The following is a 10,724-nucleotide window of genomic DNA, read 5'->3' on the forward strand; positions in this document are numbered from 1 at the left end:
TTCAACCACTGCCATCCACCCAGATACTCCATCATTTTTGCCGTTCTATTGCCACTCCGCAACGTACACGCAACAGTCAACCAGTAATGCATCCTAATAAACATACTCACAAAAATCAACCCCAGACCACCCTCATTCACCCACTTTCCAGCCTCTCCATTCTAGAATTCCACACAAAAGATGCAATCCTTTTACACATTCCTTTCACCCACAACACACTCGGCAAAAAAACCATACTTACAAAAAAAAATTCAAGGCAAAATAACTGCTTTCACAACCAACACTCTTCCCAACATCGACAAATTCCTCAACTTCCATAACCCAAACTTCTGATTCACCTTCGCATCCACACTCTTATAACTCTCTCTACCCACCAACTCACTATCAAACGTCACACCCAGAACCTTTATTTTATCATTCCTTTCCACATTCTCCACACACACATTCACCTCCTTGCCCAGACTCGCCACTTGACATTTACCCCAGTTAACATTCATTCCAGACACACCACAAAAGATCTTCAAATGCAGATTCGCCCAATTCAAGTCCCGCTGTGAACTTGCCACAAACACCACATCATCCATATACGCACACACTTTCACTACACAACCACCCCCACCAGGCACTGCAATTCCTCTATACACCTTATCATTCTGCACATACAACAACAACGGTTCCATCACACACACAAAAACCAACGGAGATAGGGGACACCCCTGCCTCACACCTGACAACACATCCACACTCCCAGTCAAACATCCATTAACAATCACTCTACTACTAATATTGCAATAAAAACATTTAATCACTTTCAGTAAAGGCTGAGGAACCCCCACCCTCTCCAAAACTTCAAGCAAAAACCCACGAGACACAGAGTCATAGGCCTTCTCTAGGTCTATTGACTCTAATAATATTGGGCCATTATTCCCCTGTACATAATAGATTAAATCCCTTAACAAAATTAAACTATCTGTAATTTTCCTCCCTGGGACTGCACAGACCTGGTACTCTCCCACAAATTTTTCCACCACTCCTTTCAATCTGTTTGCCACTATTTTTGCCACCATTTTATAATCTGCATTAAGAAGAGTTATTGGCCTCCAGTTTTTTATTAATCGCCGATCACCCTTCTTAAAAATCAAAGTAATTACCCCCCTTTTCATGGATTCTGACAACACACCCTGCTCCCAAATAAACCTCACCACCTCCAACAACTGTGGCCCAACCAAATCCCAAAACTTCAAATAAAATTCTATAGGGATCCCATCCTCTCCAGGCGTTTTCCCTTTTGCCATTGATTTCAATGTAGCCAATAACTCCGCCTCCCCTACCTCTACACTCAACCCCTCTGATTCTTCCCCAGACAATTTCTGGGTTAGAATCCTACAGAAGTCCGCAATCTCCTCAGGATTGCTATTCTTCCCTCTAAACAACCCACTATAGAAGCCCCTAACCTCCTCTAACATCTCATCCCCAGTACATTCCCTCCCGTCCACCAAAACTGAAGCCAAAACATCCCTCTTGAACACTTTTTTAAATAAAAATCTTGAGCACTGCTCATCTTTTTCAATCTTCTCTAGTTTAGAGAGCAGCACTAATCTCCTCCCCCTCTCAACCCACAACCTCTTCCTCTGCTCCTTCACCTTCCTCACCTCCTCACCCACCTCCATCCCAATATACTTTGCAATTTTTATTTAGGTTAAACGCCCATTTAGATCGTCCTCTACTTTCCTCCTCTCTCTCTCGCCTTTCTTCCACCAACTTTCTTAAAGAACAACAAAATTCCTTTCTTCACCTCATCCCACCATTCAAGCACATTCACAAAGCACACCTTCCTCTCACAAGCACATGTAAACCACTTCCTGAACTCCTCACACACCTCCACATCATCCAACAATGACACATTCATCTTCCATACACCCCGTCCAAACCTCACACCCGCTCCAGTATCCACACTCACACTAACTAACTTATGATCAGAAAATAACACAGGCTTCAAATTAAACGAGACCACACCCACAGAGTCAGACACCAACACAAAATCAATCCTCGACTGTACCGTACCCCTATCCGACAAGAAAGTAAATCGATCATCCACATCACCCACCTCCATCGCACAATCCTTCAACCTCAAATCATCCACCAACTCATTCAACATTCGTGACGTCACATCCGTACTCGAATCAGTCCCACCCACTCTATCACATGCACGCCGCACACAATTCAAATCACCAACCACCATTGTCGCCATTCTGCCCACCAAACTCACCTTCAACACCTCAAGAAAATTCACCCTCTCCACCTTCTCTGCAGGCGCATAGCAACAAAACAACCTCATCGGTCCACCCACACACTTCAAATGAACCTTTACCAATCTCCCAGGCACAATTACTCTATACGAGGTAATCTGTACAGTATTGTTCTTAATTAGTATCCCAACCCCCTCACTCTTGTTGACACAAGAGGGGGACCATATACAATCTCCACATTCCCACTCATCCTTGCCAGGAAGCTTTGACAGTGCACATTCCTGCAAGCAGATAATGTCAGCGGGGATATTCTCTAAAAAAAAAAATCAAAAACAGCTGCTCTACGGCGAGCCGAGTTTATCCCCCTGACATTAAGAGACAGTACTTGAAGATACATAGGAGATCATACAAAAACCAACATCACCTCCCTCCCCTATCACCCACATCCTGCACCAGCCTATTAGGTGCTGCTGGTGAATAAGGGACACTGGACAAGGACGTTGTATCCCCCTCTCCAATGCATAGCCTCTCGGGACTGGATAATGGGCTGTAGCAGGGTTCCCCTTTAAGTTTCTTAGCTGCACTGGGTGTCTCTTCTTCCTCCTCCTCTACACTTCCCCTCACCCTGGACTGGCCAGCAGGGAGCTGAGAACCACTGGGCTCCGCTACCTCCATTTCCTCTTCCAATTCACCAGCACCTCCCCCTCCCTCCGGCACCTCCACTATCAGATGGGATACTTCTGTCACATCATCCACTGATCCCAGCTCCTCCTCCACATCCTCCTCTCCAGAGGAGGATACAGCAATGTCCTCTCTCACGTCCACCCCACCCCCCTCCCCCAGCACACCATCAGTAGGAGCGGTGGGCGGGACCAGGGGTCGAGTGGGGCGTGGACGACGTCCACTTGCTTTTTTCAGAAAGTGGACTCCGTCCACCCTGGCATCTGTGGAGGGAGAGAGCGCAGTGGAAGGAGAGCTGTGCGCAGCGGTGGGGAAGGGGGCCATTTCCCCCCTCCTTCCCTCACCTTGGGGCTCTCCATCCCCCGCTCTCCCCTCCAAAAGTAACAAATGAGCAGCTGGCAGCGGGCGGGAGTCGAAACTTACCTCACTCTCCTCCGAAAAGCTGAGTAAGTACTGATGTCCGGTTCATTTGAGCCGGTTCTTTCCTGTGAGTTGTGTGATCCGGCTCATCACACTGAACTGAATCAGTTCAGTGGATGAGACAGGAACTGCAGCTGAATACTGCAGCTGCAGTTCCTGTCTCCTCCACTGAACTGATTAGATTCAGTATGATCAGCCGGATCACTGAACTCACAGGAAAGAACCGGCTCAAATGAACCGGACATCACTACTTACCCGGCTTACCCGGAAGGAAGAGGTAAGTCACGCTGCTGTCAGGCTCCCACAAATTTTAGTTCTGGAGCGGTAGAGGGAGGAAGGGGGAGCCCTGAGGGGGGAGGAGACATTCCCCGCTGTGCCCACCAATCCCTCCTCTCTGTGCTGCCTGACTACATATACTGGGGATATATACACCTGTCTACATATACTGGGGACATATACTCCTGGCTACATATACTGGGGACATATACTCCTGGCTACATATACTGGGGACATATACTCCTGGCTACATATACTGGGGACATATACTCCTGGCTACATATACTGGGGACATATACTCCTGGCTACATATACTGGGGACATATACTCCTGGCTACATATACTGGGGACATATACTCCTGGCTACATATACTGGGGACATATACCTCTAGCTACATATACTGGGCACATATACCCCTGGCTACATATACTAGGCAACTATACCTCTGGCTACATATACTGGGGACTACTATACTCATGGCTACTTATACTGGGGACACTTATAGACCTGGCTACCTATGCTGGGGGTACCTATTTTGGGGGAACTGCTGTCAGATTATCTGCATTTTTGTGGAACCGCTGTTATGTATTTTGGGGAACAGCTGCCAGAATGTGTATGTTTGGGGGAGCACTGCTGCCAGATTATATGTATTTTGGGTGTTACTTGTATTTTGGGTGACTCACTGCCAGGTTTTGCGTATTTTGGGGAACTGCTTCCAAATTATGTGTATGTTGGGGGAACTGCTGCTGCGACATTGTCTATTTTGGAGGAACCACTGCCATATTATCTGTATTTTGGAGGAATTTCTACCAGATTATGTGTTTTTTTGGTGAAATGCTGTCAGATTACATCTATTTTTGGGGGATACACTATGGCAGAGCTCAAACTTCCCTGGCAGACCTTTTAAATCACTGCTAAGGTCATGTATATTTGGCCCCACCCATGACCACGCCCACATTATGTTTGACTACGCCCATTTTTTGGCACGCCGCAGGGCTTTTTAGGGTGAGTCCACTCACCTTTTTTTCCAGGACTAGACCCCTGGGCGGGACTATATCCCCATCGCTATATGCCGGCATTTCTCCTTCCCCAGTCAGCAGCCCACTAACCTCCTCCACAACCACCACCTCCTCCTTCCCCTCCACATCAGCAGCCTCCAACGGGTTAGACTTCTCCCCCTGTGCAGCGGTACCACTCTCCGGGACCTCCGACACACACGGCACTAGGCCACGCCCCTCTTCCTCGTCACCAGCCCGACCTGCACACATGGCTGAGCATCTGCCGCCGCCATTCCCCCTCCTCCAACAGCCTTCTGCACTTGCGAGAGTGGGAATTTCAACACCCTGCTAGCCACCTCCTCCCCATGCGTTCTCCGCAAAGACTCCTCCGCAGACAGCAGATCATCCAGTTTCGCATGATGACTGGGAGATTTACCAGAGGGGGTCAGAGTCATAATCAGCGATGTTATTGAGTCCAATATACAACTAACCCCTGAGTGCAGTAAGGTGGAGATACATTTTTTGGATCTCAATATATATGTGGATGAAAATACACTGAAAACTAAATGTTTTTTTTTAAAAAACTGACCGTAATGGGTTCATCCCAGTTGACAGCTGCCACCACCCTCAGTGGGTTAGGGCAATACCCAAGGGGCAGATGATACGTGTACGTAGGAATTGCAGTAACATCGCTGATTATGACCTGCAGGCCAATGTCTTGAAGAGACGGTTTATGCAGAAAGGTTACAATGAGGTATCATTGAATAGAACCATGGAACAGGTGCGCAATATGGAAAGGGATACCCTGATAGGGGGAACCCGGGGAACTGTTAATAAATCTGCCAATACAGCGTTTATAAGTGAGTACAGTATGCAATATAGAGAAGTAGAAAGAATATTTAAGAAACACTGGCAGGTTTTAATGTGTGACCAGACACTAGCTCGGGCGATACCTGAGAAACCTACATTCGTATATAGAAGGGCACCAAATATGAGGGACAAGCTGGTCCCCAGCTGCGTGGACCCCCCACATATACAGCGTGACAATCTATGGCAGAAGCCGGGCTTCTACCCATGCGGGAGATGCCAGGGTTGCAAGTTGAATCGCGATAACAAAAAACCAAAACATCACTTTGAGTCTTCCATTACGAAACAGCAGTTTAAAATAAGATCATTTATTACCTGTGCTACAAAGTATGTGGTGTACATGCTGTGGTGTGATTGTGGACTCCAATATGTGGGGCGCACCACACGTGAATTAAAAGAGAGAATAGGTGAACATGTATACAAAGCTAAAAGTGGCCATACCAACCATAGTGTATCGGCCCACTTTGGTAGACACCATGCATGTGATCCGTCTAAGATGCAATTTTGCGCAATAGAAAAGCTCAATGCGCATTGGAGAGGGTGTAACAAACTTCGTGAATTGTCCAAAATGGAAACTAAATGGATTTATAACCTGCATAGCATGACACCGCAAGGTCTCAATATAGAGATTGACATTAACTGTTTTCTTTCTAATGACTAAATCCGTTGCCTGTTTTTAATTTATGTTTATTTTTACAATGGTCTAATGCCTATTTTCTTTTTAATATAAATTTTATGTTTTGCTGTGGAGGGGTAAAAAGGGGGGGGGGGGGGCGGTAGGGGTGCCTTAGTGTTTAATAAAATGATCGACAATGAGTATTGTGTGAACCCACCATATCATATATATGTCCAATGATGCAAGGGGTGCTATCTGGTGTGACTATGATATAGCACCTGGCCTATCTCTCATAGGCGTATATGTTTGCAATTGGCTAGTCTTAGGATAAGTATATACGTATTTGGGGTTATGAGAGGTAAACTAATGAGAACAAGCTGTTGTTTAGTAGTTTCCGCATATAGTAGATGGATACGTGTTCTCACACACGCATGTGAGGCTGCAGGGGATGTGTAATAGTGTGTGCAGGTAAAGGGATGCAGGGGTGAGCGTGTTTGTTGTATATGTGAGCCGCCCGCCTCCCGCGTCATCTAGGCTAGCTAGGCGTGCTCAACTGGGCTGGCTGGGTGATGCGGGGTGGGAGGGGTTGCGCATATTTAATGTGTAGGGGAGCGTGCGTACTCCAGCCCCTGATGAGTCACAAGGTGTGACGAAACGCGTAGGGCGGAGCCTAGGAGGACGCACGCACGCTGCTAAACAGGAACAAGCCGGGGATGCGCAGGAGGCGCCCGGAGCTACGATTGTGTAACTATATGCGATTTTACAAGTATACCTATGTATGTGTAATTTTATTGGGGCCATTGGCGCTTTATTAAAACTTTTTTACGCTATGAGAAGCTGCTTTTATTGTACCTTATAGATGCTGCGGCTTGGGATTTGATATGCATTGAACAAGAGTTGCATCTGGTGAGCAGGGGAAAACGGGGGGAGTGTGTCATCTCCCTCTTATACTTGGTGACAGCTTGTGCACTTTAATCACCCTTATTTGAGCACACGGGTGAGGTGGCTAAGCGTTACTCGCTAGGGGGAATCCCCTTCTGTTTGTTTATATTTAAGGTGCCAGGATCCATGTGAGAAGACTCCGTTGGCACTGCTACTATTATTGGACTTGTATCTGGGATTTGACTCTCATTTATAGTGTGCTGCCTGGAGTCCAAGGGACATTTAGGACACTGAGCGCAGTAACATTGTGATAAGAACGCTAGCAGAAAGTTCAGTGACCCCAGATATATTATATATCTCTATACGAGACTTCTTATGTGAGGTCCCCTCCTCAGAGTCCTCCTGTGTTGCCCTAGTGACACCCCTCTGCCCAGCAGTAATAGGCATATCATCTTCTTCATCCGCCTCATTACCATCAGTCTCCATAGAGACATGTTCCAGAGTGTCACTCCCCTCCTCTCCAGTCTCCATTGACCATTCTGCTGCCTTGTCGTCATATGGCAGGAGTACCCCACCATCAGACAAGTTTATGGCAGGCTCCGAGCTCCATCGTACTGGCCCCGCCCCCAACAGCTCCGGTGTCGGTAACACACTGGAATCTGCTGAGGGACTTCCAGGCTCAGTGACATCATTGCCCCTCATCGCAACAGCAGTGGTGGCAGCAGAGTCAGTGTTCTCGGATTGCACCAGACCACCCACATTGTCCTGTACGGCAGAAGAGCCAGCTTCTCCTCGCTGCTCCCCGCCGCTCTGAACTGATACAATTGTATCTGCAGATACACTCTCCCGCACAGCTGCCTGCTCCGCATTGCAGCCCGTCACATCAGACTTCACAGCCTCAGTCTGCACGCCACTGCCCTCAGCACCAGGGACAGCTGCAACGTCCTGCAGAGCTGCAGACTGTTCCTCCTCACCCAGCGCGGGAATCTCCACTGAGGCCACGCCCCCAGCCATCCCGATCTCAGAACCACGTTTCTCCGCTACCTCTTTGCTTCTTCCAGCAGCTTTCAGCGCCTCCACCTCAGCTGCAGCAATACAATAAGCACCTCCATCCAGCTTGTCTAATTCAGCCTCTTTCTCTGCCAGACTCTTGCCTGCAAAGGCTGCACGTAAACCACTCAAGTCTGGCATCTTACTGTAGGGACGCCAGGCTTCCCTCTGCCTCCTCTCCCCCACATTCTCCTCAGGCTCCTCTTCCTCCCGTGCCTCCCTGCGCTTAGGACAATTTTTTGCCCAGTGTCCAGGTCTTGCGCAGAAATCGCACACCCGAGGCTCAGGGCAATTTGCAGCTTCATGCCCAGGTTTCTCACACCTCCTGCACAGTCTTCCGTTCACACAAGCAGTATTAATATGCCCATATTTATGACAGTTCCTGCAGTACTCCGGTATGTCCTGGTAAAATAAGAACCCCCTTTCACCCCCATGAGTAAACACTGCTGGTGGCCTTGCCACACTGCCAATACCGTTGGGATCTTCCCGGAATTTCACAAAAAAACGGTACTTCCCAGTCAGTATTCCATATTTATTTTTAAGGGATTCTCCACCTTTCACTGAAGAGCAGTATTGTCTAAGGAACATTCTCACAACCATCAAGTCTATGTCAGGATTATACATATGTACTGTCACCATAACATCCTGCATCATATACATGGGCTTTATTTCCATACGGGACAACAAACGGTCATCCCACTTTTTCTTTACAATTTCAAAAACATTCAGCAGTACTGCTTCACTATGAAATGTCACATCATATATCCCGATTGGGAAATTCTTGTATCATCCTAATCTCGCTTACTCTTATCTCCAGGGTCTTCGTCAACACCTCCTCCACCAGGACTTCCAGCTGAATCATCTGTCTAAAGTCTGGCTTAACCAGGAAACGTAGGGTCTTCCTTTGCGAATCGCCCGCCATCCTCCATCTACGATCCATCCCTCCTCTTGGGTTAGGGCCCCCACAGGGAGGACCCCAACTAAACCCCCGGCCACGACACTTGATCTTAGCCAAAGGGCCGAGAAGCGATAACCCGATTACTCTCCGCAGCTGCGCCCGCCGACACACCACACTCCCTGCGAATTACAGCTAAACTACCTTCTAAATGCAGCAGCGGCGATTAGCACACAACCCAGCACTGCACGGCACAGCCGGCTAACTCCGGCCGGCTACCGGCTGCCAGGGGGGGGACCCCTTCCCACTGCCTGTGCAGGCCTGCCGGGCCCCCGGGATGGGCGCACCTGTGCTAAACGCAGACGCACGGGCCAGGCTCAGCTGCCGCCTGATTACATTTGCATGGCCCTGCCCACCACCGGAACAGCCGTCACCCCTCCGCTGCCGTGCCTCCACGTCGCAGAGAAAAGTAAAGTAGGCTTCTGGCTCCCCTGCATTCCGGCAACACGCTAGGAGAGAGTGTGGAGGGCAGAGGAAGTCAAGTCTCTAGCCTGGCTGGCTGTTTAAGAGGAAGAAGGGTGAACGAAGAAAGACGCACTGTGTTCTCAATCTCTCTGTCTGGACGTGCGCGGTGTGCCACAAGAGGGAGACACAGGCCGGGGAGTGGAGAGCCTAAACAGGAGTTGCCTTCCTAGCCTGCTACACACACTCACAGCCTGGCACTGATGCAGGCACCTGAGCAGGTGCTGAGCCATACAGAAAGTCAACCGATGATGTCACAATGCCCTGGGCCCAGGCAGCTATATAAGGGGCTGCAGCCAGGGCTCTGCCTGCCAGTCCACTGGCAGCTCTCCAGGGGAGGGGTGGTGCTGCTGCTGCTGCTGCTTCTCTTGCAGGGGACAAAGTGCAAACATGAAGAAAAGTGGTTCGGTCATGGGTTTTTTGGCCCGCAGCAAGTGCGCAGTGCAAGTAGAGTTCAGCCAAAGTAAAATTAAAAATGTTTTTTTGTTTTTTTGTGTGTTTTTCCAACTTCTTTTCTTGTCTGTTCTCAGGTTCTGATAGCCAGGCGAAATGCAGAGTCCATGAATAAATGACACAGATGCACAAAAAAGGCACACACAACTTGAAACAATGTTTTATTGTGGATTTCAAATGTATCCTGCACCCAGCAGTAGCAGCACAGACATAGAGCGCACAGCAGGGGGGACAAAACAGCACTTGCTACTGGGAAATTCACTTTGCACAGGGACACTTCATTTCTCCACTACACTTCCCTACACTAACTTAGTTAGACAGCCGGGTATTTGAGTAGTTTTGATCTGTTTTTTTGACACTAGTTAGAGAGAGTAGTGCACCGGTCCTGGAGGTACTGCAATACCAGGTCGATGCGCGGAGTGGACAGAGCAAGCTCTTCTTCCATCTCCCTGTTCCAAAAATCCATTTAATATATGGTCCCCAGATAGGGGACGTATCAGATATTAAACTGATAAGAACACTTTTTTTTTTTTATTATATAAAAAGAAGCTATTAAGCTAAGCACAATATCAAACAAACCAAACTAAATTTCTCTCTTACTTATACAAAATATGTCCACCTCATCGGCTCCCACCACCTGTTAACATTTTTCTTTCAAGATTGTATGTGATTTATTAATATGATAGTAAAAATGATGGTAAGGAGAAAGCTAACAGTTTCATCCACACCAATCACATCCTTCTTGAACACCAACACATTCCTTACATCCCATAATACAGCCTTGTAAACCACACTCAGAAACCAGATCAACCTG

The 10,724-nt window shown here is 48.0% G+C and overlaps 1 non-coding gene across 1 annotated transcript; it reads right to left on the reverse strand.

Annotated features, from left to right (window-relative positions):
- Positions 1-10,279: 10,279 nt before the first annotated feature.
- Positions 10,280-10,463, reverse strand: LOC137505712 (U2 spliceosomal RNA). Its single transcript, XR_011020311.1, has one exon. It is a non-coding gene; the product is annotated as a U2 spliceosomal RNA (small nuclear RNA).
- Positions 10,464-10,724: the final 261 nt, after the last annotated feature.

The sequence above is a fragment of the Hyperolius riggenbachi genome, chromosome 4 (genome assembly GCF_040937935.1).
Source record: "Hyperolius riggenbachi isolate aHypRig1 chromosome 4, aHypRig1.pri, whole genome shotgun sequence".
NCBI classification, from domain to species: Eukaryota; Metazoa; Chordata; class Amphibia; order Anura; family Hyperoliidae; genus Hyperolius; species Hyperolius riggenbachi.